This window comes from Microcaecilia unicolor, chromosome 8, assembly GCF_901765095.1.
Source record: "Microcaecilia unicolor chromosome 8, aMicUni1.1, whole genome shotgun sequence".
NCBI classification, from domain to species: domain Eukaryota; kingdom Metazoa; phylum Chordata; class Amphibia; order Gymnophiona; family Siphonopidae; genus Microcaecilia; species Microcaecilia unicolor.
In genome coordinates this window covers 177,142,754-177,163,494 of record NC_044038.1, presented here as the reverse complement: position 1 = coordinate 177,163,494, position 20,741 = coordinate 177,142,754, and the positions used below count along the sequence as shown (strand labels likewise).

General features: G+C 46.7%; 1 protein-coding gene and 1 long non-coding RNA gene across 3 annotated transcripts in view; one reads left to right on the top strand and one right to left on the bottom strand.

Moving 5' to 3' along the window:
* Nucleotides 1–20,741, top strand: part of PPP2R2B (protein phosphatase 2 regulatory subunit Bbeta) — a 239,102-nt gene that overhangs the window by 127,250 nt on the left and 91,111 nt on the right. The window lies entirely within an intron of this gene.
* On the bottom strand, nt 12,734–19,014 carry LOC115476496. Its single transcript, XR_003943186.1, has 3 exons — nt 19,004–19,014; nt 13,171–13,177; nt 12,734–12,853 (listed from the first exon to the last, which is right to left on the bottom strand). It is a non-coding gene; the product is annotated as an uncharacterized LOC115476496 (long non-coding RNA).

Sequence of the window (20,741 nt, the reverse complement as noted above, 5' to 3'; positions counted from 1 at the left end):
TGTCAGTGAACCTGGAAGATGTACTAAGCCAAATTGACAAGTTAATGAGTGATAAATCACCTAGACCGGATGGTATACACCCCAGGGTACTGAAAAAACTCAAACATTAAATTCCTGATCTGTTGTTAGTGATATGTAACCTGTTGTTAAAATTGTCCGTTGTACCTGAATATTGGAGGGTGGCCAATGTAACGAGCTGGGAAATTACAGACCGATAAACCTGACTTCAGTGCCGGGGAAAGTAGTGGAAACTATTATAAAGAATAAAATTATGGAACACGTAGACAAACATGGTTTAATGGGACAGCGTCAACGTGGGTTCAGCCAAGGGAAGTCTTGCCTCAACAATTTGCTTCATTTCTTTGAAGGCGTAAATAAACATACGGATAAAGGTATGTTTATCCGTATGTTTATGGTTAATGTAGTGTATCTAGATTTTCAGAAAGCTTTTGACAAAGTTCCTCATGAGAGACTCCTGAGAAAATGAAAAAGTCATGGGATAGGAGGCAATGTCCTGTGGATTAGGAATTGGTTATTGGACAGAAAATATAAGATAGGGTTAAATGGCCATTTTTCTCAATGGAGGACAGTGAATAGTGGAGTGCCACAGGGAACTGCATTTGGACTGGGGCTATTTAACATATTTATAAATGATCTGGAAAACGGAACAGTGAGTGAGGTGATTAAATTTGCAGATGACACAAAAATATTCAAAGTTGTCAAAACACATTCAGACTGTGTAAAATTGCAGGAAGACCTTAGGAATCGGGAAGACTAAGCATCCAAATGGTAGATGACATTTAATGTGGATAAATGCAAAGTGATGCACATTGGGAAGAATAATCCGAATCATAGTTACCTGATGCTAGGGTCCACCTTAGGAGTCAGCACTCAAGAAAAAGATCTAGGTGTCATTTTAGGTAATGCCCAGTGTGTGGTGGTGGCCAAGAAAGCAAACCAGATACTAGGAATTATTAGGAAAGGGACGTTAAATAAGACTGAGAACACTATAATGCCTCTGTATCGTTCCATGATGTGACTTCACCATGAGTATTGTGTTTAATTCTGGTTGCCATGTCTCACAGATGTAGCAGAATTAGAAAAGGCTCAAAGAAGAGCGACCAAAATGATAAAAGGGATGGAAATCCTCTCATATGAGGAAAGGCTAAAGAGGTTAGGGATCTTCAGCTTTGAAAAGAGACGGCTGAGGGGGGTTATGATTGAGGTCTATAAAATCCTGAGTAGTGTAGAGCGGGTAGAAGAGAACAGATTAGGATTTATGTGTGGATCTGCCTATGTGCTAATTAATGCCAATTAACATCAACAATTAATGAATCATTAATTAGTTTCTCCGAGGACAAGCAGGCTGCTTGTTCTCACTGATGGGTGACGTCCACGGCAGCCCCTCCAATCGGAATCTTCACTAGCAAAGTCCTTTGCTAGCCCTCGCGCGCCCGCGCATGCGCGGCCGTCTTCCCGCCCGAAACCGGCTCGAGCCGGCCAGTCTTCTTTTGTCCGCACTCGGTACGGTCGTGTTTTCGCCGTGTCGAGCCCCGGAAAGTCGACCTCGCGCGTCCAAATTCTGTTTGAGCGTGTTTTTTTCCTTCGGGAAAGCTTTGTTAGTCGGGAAGTGCTCCGGAAACCCTTCGACCGGGTTTCGTGTCAATCCTCCCCGTACTTCCAGCTTTTTGCCCCGGTAAGTTTTCTTTCGTCGTCGGGGTAGGCCTCTTTTCGGCCTCGGTCGAGATTTTTTCTCCCTCTAAATTTTTGGTGCTTCAATTTTCGCCATTTCGGCTTTTGATTTCGCCGGCGTGATTTTTCCGCCCATGACATCGAAGCCTTCCAGCGGCTTCAAGAAGTGCACCCAGTGCGCCCGGGTTATCTCGCTCACTGATCGACACTCGTCGTGTCTTCAGTGTCTGGAGCACCGCCCTCAGAACTGTAGTCTGTGTTCCCTTCTTCAAAGGCGGACTCAGGTAGCGAGACTAGCCCAGTGGAACGTGTTGTTCTCGGGCTCTTCGTCGGCATCGGCACCGGGATCTTCGAGTGCATCGACGTCGTCAGCGTCCAGACCATCTTCCTCGGCCGCCCCTGCATCGAGTGCATCGAGGCATCGGGCCTCTGCATCGGCGCCGAGACATCGGATAGCTGCATCGACGTCGGTGGTACCAGGACCTCGTCTGCTGATGTCGTCGGACGGTGGTGCATCGGGTGGAGTGCAGGTGAGGGCTGTCCATTCCCCTGCTGGTGGCGGTGAGCCCTCGGGTGGGTCTCCTCCTACCCTGAGGGCTCCTGCGGTACAGCCCCCCCGAGATCGACCTTCTTCAGTCTCGGCCCCGAGGAAGCGACGGATGGATTCGACGTCCTCCTCGTCGGTGCCGGGGAGCTCCGGTGACATGCTTCGGAAGAAATCGAAGAAGCATCGACACCGGTCTCCTCCCCATGTCGGCACCGAGAGCTCTGGGTCGCCGAGGGATTCGGCACCCAGCAGGCATCGGCACCGAGAGGACCGCTCACCCTCTGTTCAGGAGGTGTCGATGCGCTCCGCTCTGGACAGCCCGGTACAGCCTCCACGCCCGGAACAGGTACTGACGTCGACGCCTGCATCGACCTCACAGCCTTTCTCTACAGCCGCTCTAAACGAGAGCCTCCGGGCCGTTCTCCCAGAGATTCTGGGAGAGCTGTTGCGCCCTACCCCTCCGGTACCGGCGGTGCTTGCGCCTCCGGTACCGTCGAGCGTGGCGCCGGCTGGCCCATCGCCCAGGTTGAGGTCCCCGACGTCGGTACCGCGTGCGGTGCCGACCGCGGCCACCTCCCAGGAAGGCTCCCCGACTACGTCGGCGGAGGGAGCTTCGCCGATGCGGGCGAGGGAGTCTACCTCTCGACGCCCCCATCGTGGACGTGGCTCCACTGAGTCGAGCAGGGCGAGGTTGCAGACACAGGTTCGTGAACTTGTGTCTGACACCGAGGGTGAGGCCTCGTGGGAGGAAGAGGAAGATCCTCGATATTTCTCTGACGAGGAGTCTGAGGGTCTTCCTTCTGATCCCACTCCCTCTCCTGAAAGACAGCTTTCTCCTCCCGAGAGTCTGTCTTTTGCTTCCTTTGTCCGGGAGATGTCTACGGCCATCCCCTTCCCGGTGGTTGTGGAGGACGAGCCCAGGGCTGAAATGTTTGAGCTCCTGGACTATCCTTCTCCACCTAAGGAAGCGTCCACTGTTCCCTTGCACCATGTCCTGAAAAAGACATTGCTTGCGAACTGGACCAAGCCATTAAGTAATCCCCACATTCCCAAGAAGATCGAGTCCCAGTACCGGATCCATGGGGACCCAGAGCTGATGCGCACTCAGTTGCCTCACGACTCTGGAGTTGTGGATTTGGCCCTAAAGAAGGCTAAGAGTTCTAGGGAACATGCTTCGGCGCCCCCGGGCAAGGACGCTAGAACCTTAGACTCCTTTGGGAGGAAGGCCTACCATTCCTCTATGCTCGTGTCCAAGATCCAGTCTTACCAGCTCTACACGAGCATGCACATGCGGAGCAATGTGCGGCAGTTGGCGGGCTTGGTTGATGCTCTTCCCCCTGAGCAAGCCAAGCCTTTTCAGGAGGTGGTCAGGCAGCTGAAGGCGTGCAGAAAATTCCTGGCCAGAGGAGTTTATGACACTTTTGATGTTGCATCCAGGGCCGCTGCTCAAGGTGTGGTGATGCGCAGGCTCTCATGGCTGCGCGCCGCCGACCTGGAGAATAGAATCCAGCAGCGGATTGCGGACTCGCCTTGCCGTGCGGACAACATTTTTGGCGAAAAAGTCGAACAGGTGGTAGAGTCTCTCCACCAGCGGGACACCGCATTCGACAAATTCGCCCGCCGGCAGCCTTCAGCTTCTACCTCTACAGGTAGACGATTTTTCGGGGGAAGGAAGACTGTTCCCTACTGTTCTGGCAGGCGTAGGTACAATCCTCCTTCCCGACAGCCTGCGGCCCAGGCTAAGCCCCAGCGCGCTCGCTCTCGTCAGCAGCGTGCGACTCAGCAAGGCCCCGCGGCTCCCCAGCAAAAGCAAGGGGCGAGCTTTTGACTGGCTCCAGCAGAGCATAGCCGACATCCAAGTGTCCGTGCCGGGCGACCTGCCAGTCGGAGGGAGGTTGAAAGCTTTTCACCAAAGGTGGCCTCTCATAACCTCCGATCAGTGGGTTCTGCAAATAGTCCGGCAAGGATACACCCTCAATTTGGCATCAAACCCTCCAAATTGTCCACCGGGAGCTCAGTCTTACAGCTTCCAGCACAAGAGGGTACTTGCAGAGGAACTCTCCGCCCTTCTCAGCGCCAATGCGGTCGAGCCCGTGCCATCCGGGCAAGAAGGGCTGGGATTCTATTCCAGGTACTTCCTTGTGGAAAAGAAAACAGGGGGGATGCGTCCCATCCTAGACCTAAGGGCCCTGAACAAATATCTCGTAAAAGAAAAGTTCAGGATGCTTTCCCTGGGCACCCTTCTCCCCATGATTCAGCAAAACGATTGGCTATGCTCTCTGGACTTGAAGGATGCCTATACACACATCCCGATACTGCCAGCTCACAGACAGTATCTGCGATTTCAGTTGGGCACCCGCCACTTCCAGTACTGTGTGCTACCCTTTGGGCTCGCCTCTGCGCCCAGGGTGTTCACAAAGTGCCTAGCTGTGGTAGCAGCGGCACTTCGCAGGCTGGGAGTGCACGTGTTCCCATATCTCGACGATTGGCTGGTGAAGAACACATCCGAGGCAGGAGCCCTGCAGTCCATGCAGATGACTATTCGCCTTCTGGAGCTACTGGGGTTTGTGATAAATTACCCAAAGTCCCATCTTCTTCCAGTGCAGAACCTCGAATTCATAGGAGCCCTGCTGGATTCTCGGACGGCTCGCGCCTATCTCCCAGAGACGAGAGCCAACAACTTGTTGTCCCTCGTCTCCCGGGTGCGGGCGTCCCAGCAGATCACAGCTCGGCAGATGTTGAGATTGCTGGGCCACATGGCCTCCACAGTTCATGTGACTCCCATGGCCCGCCTTCACATGAGATCTGCTCAATGGACCCTAGCCTCCCAGTGGTATCAGGCCGCTGGGGGACTAGAGGACGTGATCCACCTGTCCACGAGTTTTCTCGAATCCCTGTATTGGTGGACGATTTGGACCAATTTGACTCTGGGACGTCCCTTCCAAATTCCTCAGCCACAAAAAGTGCTGACCACGGATGCGTCTCTCCTGGGATGGGGAGCTCATGTCGATGGGCTTCACACCCAAGGAAGCTGGTCCCTCCAAGAACGCGATCTACAGATCAATCTTCTGGAGTTACGAGCGATCTGGAACGCTCTGAAGGCTTTCAGAGATCGGCTGTCCCACCAAATTATCCAAATTCAGACAGACAACCAGGTTGCCATGTATTATGTAAACAAGCAGGGGGGCACCGGATCTCGCCCCCTGTGTCAGGAAGCCGTCAGCATGTGGACCTGGGCTCGCCGGAACGGCATGGTGCTCCAAGCCACATATCTGGCAGGCGTAAACAACAGTCTGGCCGACAGACTGAGCAGGATTATGCAACCTCACGAGTGGTCGCTCAATTCCAAAGTGGTGCGCCAGATCTTCCAAGCGTGGGGCACCCCCTTGGTGGATCTCTTCGCATCTCGAGTGAACCACAAAGTCCCTCAGTTCTGTTCCAGGCTTCAGGCCCACGGCAGACTGGCATCGGATGCCTTCCTCCTGGACTGGGGGGAGGGTCTGCTGTATGCTTATCCTCCCATTCCTCTGGTGGGGAAGACTTTGTTGAAACTCAAGCAAGACCGAGGCACCATGATCCTGATTGCTCCTTTTTGGCCGCGTCAGATCTGGTTCCCTCTTCTTCTGGAGTTATCCTCCGAAGAACCGTGGAGATTGGAGTGTTTTCCGACCCTCATCACGCAGGACGAAGGGGCTCTTCTGCATCCCAACCTCCAGTCTCTGGCTCTCACGGCCTGGATGTTGAGGGCGTAGATTTTGCCTCTTTGGGTCTGCCAGAGGGTGTCTCCCGCATCTTGCTTGCTTCCAGGAAAGACTCCACTAAGAGAAGTTACTTCTTTCATTGGCGGAGGTTTGCCGTCTGGTGTGACAGCAAGGCCCTAGATCCTCGCTCTTGTCCTACACAGACCCTGCTTGAATACCTTCTGCACTTGTCTGAGTCTGGTCTCAAGACCAACTCTGTAAGAGTTCATCTTAGTGCAATCAGTGCATACCATTACCATGTGGAAGGTAAGCCGATCTCAGGACAGCCTTTAGTTGTTCGCTTCATGAGAGGTTTGCTTTTGTCAAAGCCCCCTGTCAAGCCTCCTACAGTGTCATGGGATCTCAATGTCGTTCTCACCCAGCTGATGAAACCTCCGTTTGAGCCACTGAATTCCTGCCATCCGAAGTACTTGACCTGGAAGGTCATTTTCTTGGTGGCAGTTACTTCAGCTCGTAGAGTCAGTGAGCTTCAGGCCCTGGTAGCCCAGGCCCCTTACACCAAATTTCATCATAACAGAGTAGTCCTCCGCACTCACCCTAAGTTCTTGCCAAAGGTCGTGTCGGAGTTCCATCTGAACCAGTCAATTGTCTTGCCAACATTCTTTCCCCGTCCTCATTCCTGCCCTGCTGAACGTCAGCTGCACACATTGGACTGCAAGAGAGCATTGGCCTTCTACTTGGAGCGGACACAGCCCCACAGACAGTCCGCCCAATTGTTTGTTTCTTTTGATCCCAATAGGAGGGCAGTGGCTGTAGGGAAACCCACCATATCCAATTGGCTAGCAGATTGCATTTCCTTCACTTACGCCCAGGCGGGGCTGGCTCTTGAGGGTCATGTCACGGCTCATAATGTTAGAGCCATGGCTGCGTCGGTAGCCCACTTGAAGTCAGCCTCCATTGAAGAAATTTGGAAAGCTGCGACGTGGGCTTCTGTCCACACATTCACATCCCATTACTGCCTGCAGCAGGATACCCGACGCGACAGTCGGTTCGGGCAGTCAGTTCTTCAGAACCTGTTTGGGCTTTAGGATCCAACTCCACCCCCCGAGGGCCCTGTTTGTTCTGTTCCAGGCTACACTCTCAGTTAGTTGGTAAAATTTTTTAGGTCAATCTCTGTTATGTCCTCGCCGTTGCGAGGCCCAATTGACCATGGTTGTTGTTTTGAGTGAGCCTGGGGGCTAGGGATACCCCATCAGTGAGAACAAGCAGCCTGCTTGTCCTCGGAGAAAGCGAATGCTACATACCTGTAGAAGGTATTCTCCGAGGACAGCAGGCTGATTGTTCTCACAAACCCGCCCGCCTCCCCTTTGGAGTTGTGTCTTCCCTTAAGAGTATTGTCTTGCTACATACTGGACTGGCCGGCTCGAGCCGGTTTCGGGCGGGAAGACGGCCGCGCATGCGCGGTGCGCGCGGGCGCGCGAGGGCTAGCAAAGGACTTTGCTAGTGAAGATTCCGATTGGAGGGGCTGCCGTGGACGTCACCCATCAGTGAGAACAATCAGCCTGCTGTCCTCGGAGAATACCTTCTACAGGTATGTAGCATTCGCTTTATGCACGGATTTGGGATCCAAACCCAAATTTGAGCAACTTTTGTAGAATCTTGGGAGGGGGGGGGGATGGAGGAATAACCTGTAGGATAATCACACCAGTTCCATTTTGCTTTGAAAGCTTTTTCAGCCCTTTTTGGTTCGCTTTACATTTTTCATTTCATTATATTTTATTTTAAGCATGTTTGCAAATAACATGCTAACAGCAAAACAAAAGAAAATGAAAATTTTATTGCATATTTTTTATTTATTTTGACAAAAAAAAGAAATAAGACAAGCTTTTTTTCATTCTGGTTCCAAATATATTCTCATTCCTTATGACCTAGTAGTCATTAGTGCAGGAGTCTGAGAACCAGGGAAGCAAAGGGTTCAAATCACACCGCCCCTCCTTATAACCTTGGGCAAACCCACATAACCCTCCATTATAATCCCTCTGGGAAAAGGGAAGTACATGCCTTTAAGTACAATTGAAATGGTGTGAATAAATGAGAGCCAGAAATTCCCTAGTACCGAGGAAGTGTAGTTATTTTGCTCATTTAAAAAATTCTCTTTAATTATAGTCACATGAAAGATGTTTGACCTGATAAAGAACTGCATTGTATTTGCTTATGCTTATTAACATTAATGACAACAACAGAAAAAAAAGAAAATTGAATGTGAGCCCTGTTTACCAAGCTGCGCTAAGGCTGCGCTAGTGTTTTTAGTGCAGGCTAATGATTAGCGCATGCTAAATACTAAAGTCGTCCATAGGAACATATGGGCGACTCTAGCATTTAACGCAAGCTAAAAACACTAGCGCACCTTAGTAAACTGTTTTCTTCATACTTGTAAAAATATATTGTATGTATTTCTAGTCTTACAGGGCCCTTAAACTTGTAAAATATTTATTTATTTTTTAGACTGATTACTTTAATGTTGGTCAAGCCTCAACATCTCACTTTATGCTCAGATGTGCCTGGATCTATACTAGAGCCAGGTATACTGCTGGCCTTGAAATGCTGCTCCCCAAGATTCCCAGGGGTGCCCCGAGCCCACATCTTAACAAGCAGCTGCTCAGGGGCCCTTTTACGAAGCCTCATAGGCACCTATGCGCCCAACATGCATCAATTTTGAGCTACCGCATGGCCTGTGTGGTAATTTCATTTTTGACGCGCGTCCAATACGCACGCCAGAAAAATTGTTTATATTCTGGTGCGTGGGCGGTAACCAGGTGGTAATCGGCATTTTATGCTCAGTGTGCTGCTGCGGCTAGGAAAGCGAATAGAATGTTGGGTGTTATTAAGAAGGGTATGGAGTCCAGGTGTGCGGATGTTATAATGCCGTTGTATCGCTCCATGGTGCGACCGCACCTGGAGTATTGTGTTCAGTACTGGTCTCCGTATCTCAAAAAAGATATAGTAGAATTGGAAAAGGTACAGCGAAGGGCGACGAAAATGATAGTGGGGATGGGACGACTTTCCTATGAAGAGAGGCTGAGAAGGCTAGGGCTTTTCAGCTTGGAGAAGAGACGGCTGAGGGGAGATATGATAGAAGTGTATAAAATAATGAGTGGAATGGATCGGGTGGATGTGAAGCGACTGTTCACGCTATCCAAAAATACTAGGACTAGAGGGCATGAGTTGAAGCTACAGTGTGGTAAATTTAAAACGAATCGGAGAAAATTTTTCTTCACCCAACGTGTAATTAGACTCTGGAATTCATTGCCGGAGAACGTGGTACGGGCGGTTAGCTTGACGGAGTTTAAAAAGGGGTTAGATAGATTCCTAAAGGACAAGTCCATAGACCGCTATTAAATGGACTTGGAAAAATTCCTCATTTTTAGGTATAACTTGTCTGGAATGTTTTTACGTTTGGGGAGCGTGCCAGGTGCCCTTGACCTGGATTGGCCACTGTCGGTGACAGGATGCTGGGCTAGATGGACCTTTGGTCTTTCCCAGTATGGCACTACTTATGTACTTATGTACTTATGTACTGCGTGAGACCTTACCGCTAGGTCAATGGCTGGCAGTAAGGTCTCAGACTGAAAATGGATGTGCGGCAATTTTCATTTTGCCGCAAGTCCATTTTCGGAAAAAATTTTAAAAAGGCATTTTTTACCGGTGCACTGAAAAATGATTCTGCATGTGCCGAAAACACGTGTCTACACTACCTCAGGCCATTTTTCAGCGCACCTTTGTAAAAGGGCCCCTCAAATAGTTAAAATCAACTCTACTGCATGCATTTATTTTCCTAATATCTGAGCACTTCTAGCATTAATATTCAGCGCCAAAGCTCGATTGAGGATTTATACTGCACCACCTGTGTACGCTGTGCAGAAGAATTCGCTTGGCTGCAATGGAGAACATGCAGTCTTTTGCCAGTAATAAATATTTTCCAGAGCAAACCTGACTAATTAGTCCCTGATTTTTTTCTCTGTTTAGGGAATGAGCTGGGAGCAAACAGTGGATACACTGCGTTTGTTCAGTGGTTTTTAGCTCATTAACTGCGTGCTGCTTTTGTCTACGGATAAACATGTGATATATATGAAATGTTTAAAAGTCAGCGTTCGTATGAGGCTTGAACAGATGTTGCTGCTTCCTACCATACATGATATATTTCTGGGTGTCCCTGCAATAAGTCTGATTGCATTCTCACACAAAGTGGGATAATGTGATACACCAGAAAGCAGCTGTTAATTTTCTCTCGGAGTGAGAAGGATTATCCACAGTAGCACAGAGAGAGACCCCCCCTTCCCATGCTAATTGTCTTCATTAACACGCTGTTCCGTTAGCACAGGTGTAACGTATAATAGCTCTATGTGATTTTCATAGCCCATCCAATTAAAAATTGCCATTAATCCAGGAACTAACGAGTTTTGCATCTTGCCAGAGATCTCTGCGGTTCCATAATGTTGGTTTTAATAGCATGTAAATACCTGTAAAGATACTCTTCTATCATTGTATTAATTGTAACATATTTCTGTATCTTTCGTGGCAGGATTCAGGTGGAACTGTCTCCTGTTGAAATGGAAATGCTCTTTTTCGTTCTTCCTTAGAGAACAGGAACAGCACAATCTAAGAGGTTTCTACCTATTGTTTGCCAGTGGGGAAACAAAATCCTTTAATAAAACAAAAATTTCTTTCCCTTCTGTATCTGTCGTTTGGTAGTGGATGTTATTATTTATTAATTTACTTTAAAATACTTTGTTGACAATTCTATTGGCGTCAAGATTTGGGTGCCCGACTGCTGGGTGCGTCACGCCAATTCTATAACAACATAAGAATAGCCATACCGGGTCAGATCAGTGGACCATCTAGCCCAGTATCCTGCTTCCTACAGAGGCCATTCCAGGTCACAAATACCTGACAGAATCCCAAAGTGTAACAAGGTTCCATGCTACCAATCCCAAGGCAAACAGTGGCTTCCCCCATGTCTGACTCAATAGCAGACTATGGACTTTTCCTCCAGGAACTAATCCAAACCTATTTTAAACCCAGACATTCTATCCGCTGTCACCACATCCTCTGGCAATGAGTTCCAGTGCTTATCCTTTGAGTGAAAAAATATTTCTTCCTATTTGTTTTAAAAGTATTTCCATGTAACTTTATTGACTGTCTCCTAGTGTTTGTACTTTTTGAAAGACCAAAAAATTGATTCACTTCTACTTGTTGTACACTACTCAGGATTTTGTAGGCCTCAAGCTTATCTCCCCTCAGCCTTCTCTTTTCCATGCTGACGAGCCCTAATCTCTTTTGACTTTCCTCATATGAGAGGAATTCCATCCCCTTTATTACTTTGGTCTCTCTTCTTTCAACCTTTTCTAATTCCTCTATATTTTTTTTACAGAGACCAGAATTGAATAAAGATTTTGTAACAAGGTGAGGTCAAACCATGGAGCGATATAGAGGCATTATAGTATTCTTGGTCTTATTTACCATCCCTTTCCTAATAATTCCTAGCATCCTGTTTGCTTTTTTGGCTGCTGCCACTGCACACTTGGCAGAAGATTTCAGTGTATTGTCTACATTGACACGTAGATCTTTTTCTTGGGTGTTGACTCCTAAGGTGGACCCTAGCATCAAGTAACTATGATTCAGATTATTTGTCCCAATGCGCATTGCTTTGCATTTGTCCACACTAAATATCATCTGCCATTTGGATGCCCAGTCTTCCAATTTTCTAAGGTCTTCCTGCAATTCTTCACAATCCACATGTTTTTTTAAAGAACTTTGAATAGTTTTGTGCCATCTGCAAATTTAATCACTTCACTTGCTCCGATTTCCAGATCATTTATAAATATGTTAAATAGCACCACTCCCAATACAGTTCCCTGTGGCACTCCACTATTCACTCTCCTCCATTGAGAAAAATGACCATTTAACCCTACCCTCTGTTTTCTGTCCAACAACCAATTCCTAATCCACAGAAGGACCTTGCCTCCTACCCCATAACTTTCATTTTCTGGGCACCAAGATTCCATTAGAGAATACAAAATAAATCGGCATAGGTGCATCAACAGTTGCAGCAAGTCAATGGCAGTCATAACTGTTGGTGCCTAAGTGTACCCTGAAATACCTCAGAGACAGGCCACTCTTCACCCACATGTGTGCCCCCTCAAACCTATATAGTAAGCGATTTTGTCATTCATGTTATAGAATAGCACCTAGCACTTAGGTGCATAAATGCCAGTTTGTGGTGCCAATCACACATGTAGGTGCTATGTGGGATCGCTTAGGAACAGGAAGAATTAGGGGTTACAGAGGATGGGCAGACTGGATGGGTCATATGGCCTTTATCTGCTGTCATGTTTCTATGTTTCTATTATTCTATAATTTATGCACCCAGTTGGCATCTATCGTTAGGTGACAATTTATAGAATTCTACCAGAAACTGTGCATTCTTGTGTGCCTCCCCTGAACTTTGGAATGCCCTTCCTCTTGCTGCCCTGTCTGATTGCTCTTACCTGACTTTTAGGGGCCATTTTACAAGCTTACCACATGCCAATTGAGCTACCACCGGTCCAACGTAGGTGCCGGCAGTAATTCCATTCCCAGTGTGCGGCATTTCCGTTGCTAGTGGAAATATTCAAAAAATATTTCTGCAGGCACTAATCCAGCGGTAATCGGGCAGTTAGCGTAGGAGCCATTACTGCCACCTCAATGGACGGGCTCAAGTATCAACATTAGTGCTCTTTTGTCACATTCAAGCAGAATGCCACGGCACCCGATTATGCATAATATTTGGGGTATGGCTACAACTTTGTAGAGACTGAACGGACAGATATTGACAGTGACTCAATGTGCTAGATATATCAATTGTGGAGTATCTCTTGGACCCATAAAGGTTGTACCATGTCAGTTTGGTGCGAAACAATTTGAATTTTTTTGGATCATCTGTTGGAGGACTGTCAAGATAAGTACTAAGAGTCTTATTTTTCGTTGAGTAGAAGGGTGCGGGTGATTTTTTTCTTGTCAAGGGTTGCTGATGTTTTGTGTGCATTGATGATATATGTTTATGAGGTGTGGGTAACAGCACTTTATAAACATGGTTTTACATCTGTATAAGATTTTATTGCAAGATTTGTAATTTGGAATAAAGATTTTGTAACATGTTATAGTTGTGATGATAGATTGCTTGGTATAAACTTTACAACTGTATTGAAATTGATTTACCCATATATTTAAAGTGTGTTATACATATTCATTGCGGATATCCTGATTGGTTAGGGGCTGATTCAGTAAATGGTGCCCAAATAAATCAGCCCCCCCCAGAGCTATTTTATAAAAAGTGATCTGAGATGAGCTGAAATGTGGTTTGGATCCCTGCATGCATCCGCTAGATTCTATAAAATTGTGTGCAATTTTCCAGAACACCCCGACCCGCCCATGCCTCCTTTGCAGTTGCATGCAAATACACTAGATGCTATCCTATAACTGAGCGTGTAAGAGTACTTCCACACCGATCTGCCATTTCAGTCCTGTTTCAGTGCCTTTCATCTGTTAGAATATGTTTCCGTACTGAGGGTTTTGTTTTTTTTACAAAGACACAGTAGCATTTTTAGCATGCACTAAGAAATGCTGCAGATGCCCATAGGAATATTTATTTATTTAGATTTTGCTCACACCTTTCTCAGTAGTAGCTCAAGGTGAGTTACATTCAGGTACTCTGGATATTTCTTTGTCCCAGGAGGGCTCACAATCTAAGTTTGTACCTGAGGCAATGGAGGGTTAGGTGACTTGCCCAAGATCACAAGGAGCAGCAGTGGGATTTGAACCAGCCACCTCTGGATTGCAAAACCGATGCTCTAACCACTAGGCCACTCCTCCACTCCATATATGGGTGTCTCTAGCATTTAGTGCATGCTTAGTTTTAATGTGTGCTAAAAATGCTAGCGGACTTTGTAAAGGACCCCTGAAGTTGGGTGCCACTTATAGAATTCCCTAGTAGGTGTGTCCTGAGGATTGGGTTTAGAACCACTGGTATAGACTGATTGTGATCCACTTTGTTTTTTGTTGAAAGACAGTATATCAAATGACAATAAACATAAATATACTGTAAACAGCATAAAGATGGTAATAGAATATTGATACTAATTCCGGGAGCGAACTCTGCTCATTGCTATCTTGGGCCTCTTAGACCTTCCCATTAGTTTCCTTTTCATGGGGAGGAGAGAATAATACTGTGTAATTGAAAATTATAAGAAATCTAATTATATGGCTTTTTCTTTTGTTTTTTGGATGTTTGATTTGTACTATATTTGTTTTAATTGATTTGAATGGTTTTTGTTTTGTTTTTCGAACCTGTTCTGAGCTTTACTGTGAGGACAAGCTAAATGTTGGAAATGAATAAAAAAAGAATAAGGAAGAGAAAAGGAACAAGTCATTAAACCAAAAATGATTGTCATTACTTGGACTTTTGGGTCCTTTTAACCTCTTAACCCCTTTTAGTTAGATCATGTCTGTTTAATGAGAAGTCCTTGTATTGCCTTAAGACATTCAGTCCTATGTAAGACAGTTACACCATTATGGAAGAAACCAGGACTGGGTCAGAGGAGCTTGAAAATATTAATATATGGATGGCTATATTTATATATGGCAAGCATGGACAAACTCTAAGGTTTATGAGCTACTAATGGAGTTTGTAGTGAAAAAATATTGACCCCAAGGGAGATGTAGTGACAGGAGATCATATTTCCTGATGGCAGATACCAAAGGAAGTCTTTCCTTTGAAGGTCACCGGGCTCTGCCAGAAGGGACAACATTTTCCTGCTCAAAAAATAAAAGTGCCCTTCCACATTGGCCTTATGGAACTGTTCTCCAAAACACAGGGAAAAAAATCACGTTGATGGCGTCCTCTTGTGTAATACAAAACTGACATCTTGGAGGGTAGTATTTTAATTTTTCAAATTGTTTTCATGCTACAAAACCTTTGGAGATGCTGTTACAAATATGAGCTCAGAGTTATAACGGTGATTGGTCTTTTAATTTAAAGAGATGTAGCAAAAATTGTATTGACATTGTAAAGTAGCATACACAACATACTTTGTATTATTATTTGAATATTGTTATTGTCTATTGCTTATGTTTGATTTATTCTTACTGTACACCATCTTGAGTGAATTCCTCTAGAAAGGCGGTAAATAAATCCTAATAGATAAATAATGGATAAACACATGACATACAGTATGTTATAGACATATACATGCATTGATGGAGATAATATATGTATTGCCAGTGTTAAGATAAATGTTAAAATAAGTAGAATCAATTGTACTATTAAAGCAGACCATTGTGAAGTCAGATGAAAAGACGAGATTTTGCATGGTGTGAATGAGGAACTAAACTTGCCAAGCCTGCCGGCTCTGCTCCATGTTGAGTGCTTATTCCCCTAACTCATTGAAGCATGAACATTGGTCCAAAATGGTACTGATACTGCAGTACAGATTTCAGCTCCTCATTTGCACCTGATCGTGTTTACTGGATAAATTATACAAGTGATGCCAGTCTAAGACAATCTGGTCCAGATACATTTTATGGAATAAAGAGGCAAAGTGTTTTCTGTTAAAATATGAAGTAGCAAAGCCCCACAGTGCAAGAACAGTTCCATAATACACAACCCCATGACTTCCTATATCTGATAAACCAAATTTGCAATATCACTGTTTTTCAGCATTATTGTGGGAGCATGGTGCCTGCATGAACCCCAAGTCTTTGGTTCAAAAATCATCAAAATCAAAATTCATGTTTTTTGGCCCTGTTTACTAAGGTGCATTAGGTGGTTCATGCAGGAATTACCAAATGTTAACAGCATGTGCCCACAGCACTTTGACAATACATGGGAATTTTTGCATTAACCCCCTAGCTTAGAAGGGGGCCTGGAAAGAGCAGAGAATGCACCTCACAATGCAGGCAGTGAGGAGAGGGGAAGTCCAAAGGGAGCAGTAAATTTAGAAAGGTGCATGTGGGGGGGGGGGGGGGACCCATAGAAATTCCTACAAGTAGACATGGGAGCAACTTTCTAAAATCACTGCTCCCTTTGCAAAGTACCCTAATCTCAGCATCGGTGGCTCCTCTCTCAATTCCAGCCTTCCCTTGGCAGGTCCTTCCCCCCTCCATTGCATCTACCCCTCTAATTTCATCATCCCCCTGGTACTAGCAGATTCTGCTTCTCTTCCCAATTCCAGCAACTCCATTATTATCCCCCACACATTAGCTCCCCCCAATTGCATCCACCTCCCACACCAAAGTCATATGTGCACAACTGCCCAACGTGGTATCCACTCCAGAGGCTCATAACTCTCTGAGGGTCAAGCATATTAGGATGCTGACCCCCTGGTAGATCCCCTCATCCCCCCCCCAACCCACTTCCCAGCCGTACCAGGGATCCCTGGGGAAATGATGCCCACTCCAGCCATCCAAAATGGCTGCCAAGACCTCTAGTGGTAACATCACAATAGAGATATAACTAGCTATGTCACTGTATCTGCTATTGAGTTAACACATGATAAAGAACTTTTCTGTGCATTAACTGGAAGGTAAAATGTTGGGAACATTCTCAGTGGTTTACACAGAGGCTTTGTTCTTACCACACATTAAACTTGCTCTTTAGTTAATAGAGCTCTTGAAATGTTATTCTTCATAAATGCTGTAGGGGCTGGATGCCTGCCATCTTCTGAGGGTGAGTGGGGTGACTGGGTTAGGACTCACAGAAGTTCTTTACAACTGAGATTTCTAAAGGGAGACAGAAAATCATCATATAGGGCAGTGATTCCCAAACCTGATCCTGGTCCTGGAGGCACCCCAGGTTTTTGGGATATCCACAATGAATATTCATGAGAGAGATTTGCATGCACCGAAAACCTGACTGACTGGGGTGCTTCCAGGATCAGGTTTGGGAACCGCTGGTATAGGAGAAACCATAGGGAGAAAATCATAGACAATATATCATTTTAAAAAAGAAGAAACTGAGAGAGGAAACATACTCTGTCTCTGTATTGTATAGTGCTTTATTTCATTCTCAGCACCCCCAATCTGGACTGTAGCGCTAGAGCAGTTCCTCGATGCCTCACTCGAGCACAGTTCTGCTTCAGAAAACAGGAACCAAGCTGGGTATATATACTGCAGATCTTCATTTATTCCTGTGCCATTCTAAAATAATGAGGATGATGATGGTGGGGGGGGGGGGGGGGTTCAGGAAGCCATGAGAGTGAAACCAGTGCAAATCAAGCAACTGCTGAATACAGAACAGCAAAACAGATTAATGTGTAACTCATGAGGCCATCAGAGAGGAAGAAACGTGAATCGATCACTCAGTCTTCTCTCTAAATTGTTAGCATCTGCAGTTGGGATTACAGAGATTAGAGATGGATCACATGACAAGCAGAATCACATGTTATCGACCCCGATTGATTTTTCTCCTGGAAGAAACATACACAGCAGTAAACAGAAAACAATTCCATTCCATTAGGCCCAGTATGAAGTCTGTGTCCAACTATAAACAAAAGCCCTGAAGGGCTGGAGCTGTCAATACCTACCCAGATATTTGGAGACTGAAAGAAATTTGTGCTTTTGAATATAATGAGTTGGGGCCATTAAGGATTTGCAGCAGTCAGTTCAGTCCACCAGAGGAGAATATGAGGGACTCTGCCTCCTCCGTTTCAAGGAAGATTTACTACACAGTGTCTATACTTACAGAAGAGATTTAGGTGGAGAGCATCATGCAGCAGTACATAGCCGCCGAGAGGAGGGGCAGAGGTGACAAAATTCCCCGGTCCCAGGCCAACAGGAACAGGAGAGAGAAAACTCTGGCTCCGGGCCCCCCTTGCATTGCCTGCCTAGCAGCTGCTGGGTCCTCAGGCGTGCATGCTCAGTTTTGAGACTGAGTATGTGCGACCTGAGGAAAGCAGCTGCAGAGGCAGGCAGTGCTAGGCAGAGGAAGCCACACTGCCTGCAGCTGGCGGGGCCAGTCAAGGTATTTCATGAGGGAGGGGGTGGCGGCGGTCACAATGATTTGGGAGGGGGGGCGCAGTGACGATGATGATTCTGCCCTGGGCCCAGCGGCGGAGGCCCTGCCCCAGGCCTGGCTCAGTCTCTCGGTGGCCCTGCAGCAGTGTATCATGGGTAATGAATTAAGAATGAGCTACTAAGTGGACCAGACAAAATAACATAGAGCAGATAGGAGTAAAAAGAGTGGAAGTTGCGTCTACACTAGGTAGTAATGTTTGTGAATCACTAGCTAGAAGTTTCCAGGCAGACACAGCATCTATCCAGTAGGCCATTATTAAACTGTGACTCAGCTTATACAGGGAAGTCTGCCACCATGCTTACCTGCTCTGTGGCATGATGTGCCACTCTCCACTTTGCCACGGTCTGCTGAGCTCTACCAAGATGCCGCTTCTGATCATCCCTACTTTCCAAAGGGAGCCCAGTGGTGCTGCCTTCATCACTTCTATATTTAACAACCTGCCCAACCCATATGATATATAAACCCCTAATTATTTAAATTTGCACGTGCAAGTTGTAGAATAAGTTCAGTTGCACATGTAATGAGCTGATAACGGTTGTTAACAAGCAGTAATAGGATATAATTGGCCATAACTGAGGGCAACTGGCATCAATTAGAACTTACACACATAACTGTCCTCATCGGTATTCTTTAAGTTGCACGCTCAAATTCCAGAGCACGCAATTACATGGATGGGCGTGGACCTTGGCGGGGCATGAGTATGTCAGGCAGTTACGCAGTTGGGTTATAGAATGCTACCGTCTACACGCGAGCATTTATGGCAGCCATTGAGCTAGCATAAGCCTAAAGCTAGGTGTGCACTTATGTTAGTATTCTGTGACGGTGGTTGTGTACACAACTGCCATTACAGAATTTGCGTTTACTCCTGGATTCTATATGTGTATGGCACTGAAAGATTGGTGCTGAAATTTAGGCATGAATCCAAGATTCGTGCACACAACCAAATTAGTTAACGAGCTATCAAGTATGAATTAATGGGCCTTAATAATTGCACTTAGTTGGCACTAGTTTGGATTTGCAAGCGCATCTGTTTGCATGCTGTAACAAAGTTACTACCCATCTCTGTACTGATCATATGGGCATCCAGGCAGTGTTCGAGGGCCCAGAGGCTCTCTCCCACCCAGAGCCTTAGTCGGCCCTCCCCAGTCCCACCTTGAAGGGCCCTCGTGGTCTAGTGGCATCTGCGGGGGCAGGAAAAACCACACTCTTTCCTACCCACTGCTGCTACTCTGCCCGGCACTGTCGTGTTTAAAAATGGCTGCCAAGACTCACGAGACTACCACAGGAAGTCTCGGCAGCCATTTTTAAAACACAACAATGCTGGGTAAAGTAGCGGCTGTAGGCTGGAAAGTGTGGGGTTCTTTTCTACCCTAAAGAAGTCACTAGACCACCAGGGCCCTTCAAGGTAGGACCGGGAAGGGCCCGTTGAGGCTCAGGGGTCCGTATTATGCAGGAGGGGCATGGAAGCTGTGGCAATAGAGGGGCTCTAGTGTGCGAAAGGGGGGGGGGTGACAGCAGCAGTGATGTTGGGGGAGGGTGGCAGGCAGCAGCCAGGGGGACCCAATGACCTTCACTGCCCAGGGGCTCAGATCGCTGTCAGTCCTCCCCTGCTCATGAGGATCAGAGATGCCACAGTTTAGGTTCATGGTGTGACATTTCATGTGAAGGGTAAGTCTATAAAAGCACATACTGCATGCACTGATTTATACATACCTATGTGCTTGAGTGATGTCACAAATTGCCATTTATGCACGGATGTGCTCGGCGCTTTGTTATAAAATTAGCACACTAGTTGCATGGCGAGTAACAGCAAATGGGCTGTACCAGTGGGTGGAGCATGAGCGTGTCATGGGCGTTCCACCTAACAATGGACAAGCCATATAGAAAAGCATCAGAGGTCCACCTAGGCCTTGCATTGACCTAGCTTAAAATTTTCAGCATGCCAAAACTGCTTGCCTTTGCTCTACTATTTTGTGACAGGTCCGGCACATCATAACACCGTTACAGAGTTGGCACTAAGCAGGCTTGTTTGTCATGTCTACATTTAAGAGCTATTTTACAGAATTCCTCCCTAAGAGTTTCTTACTCCCAGCTCTTCTTCATACTTATAGTGAGGAACACTTTTAGCAGGAGATGCAGTGGCACAAGCTTCCTGTTATGTCTTGAGACAGTGAGCTTAGGATGCCTTAGACACCCTGGCCCAAAGGCCGAGGTTCCAGCCAGTGGTAGACAGGTCACCTCCGGAACTAGAGAGGAGTAGGGCACAGGACAGAAGTCAAAGCTGTGGAAAATACTAGAGCTGTGACAGGATTGAAAGACTGGAGCTGCGGCAGGACTGGAAGACTGGAGCTGCGGCAGGACTGAGGACTAGAACTGTGGCGGGGACTGAATGACTGGAGCTGCAGCAGGACTGGAAGACTGGAGCTGTGATAGGACTGGAAGACTGGAGCTGCGGCAGCACTGAAGACTGGAACTGTGGCAGGACTAAAGACTGGAACTGTTACAGGACTGAAGACTGGAACTTCGGGAGGACTGGAAGACTGGGGCCTAGAACTGTAGAGCTGCAGGTGAAATGCTGAGTGAGGCAGCTGTGAAAGCACTGACCAGCAGGCATAGGAGGTATCCTTGACTTGCGTTTGACCCTAGAAGTCAACATCCCTGTGATGCGACTCACAAACAGGAAGAGGACCGC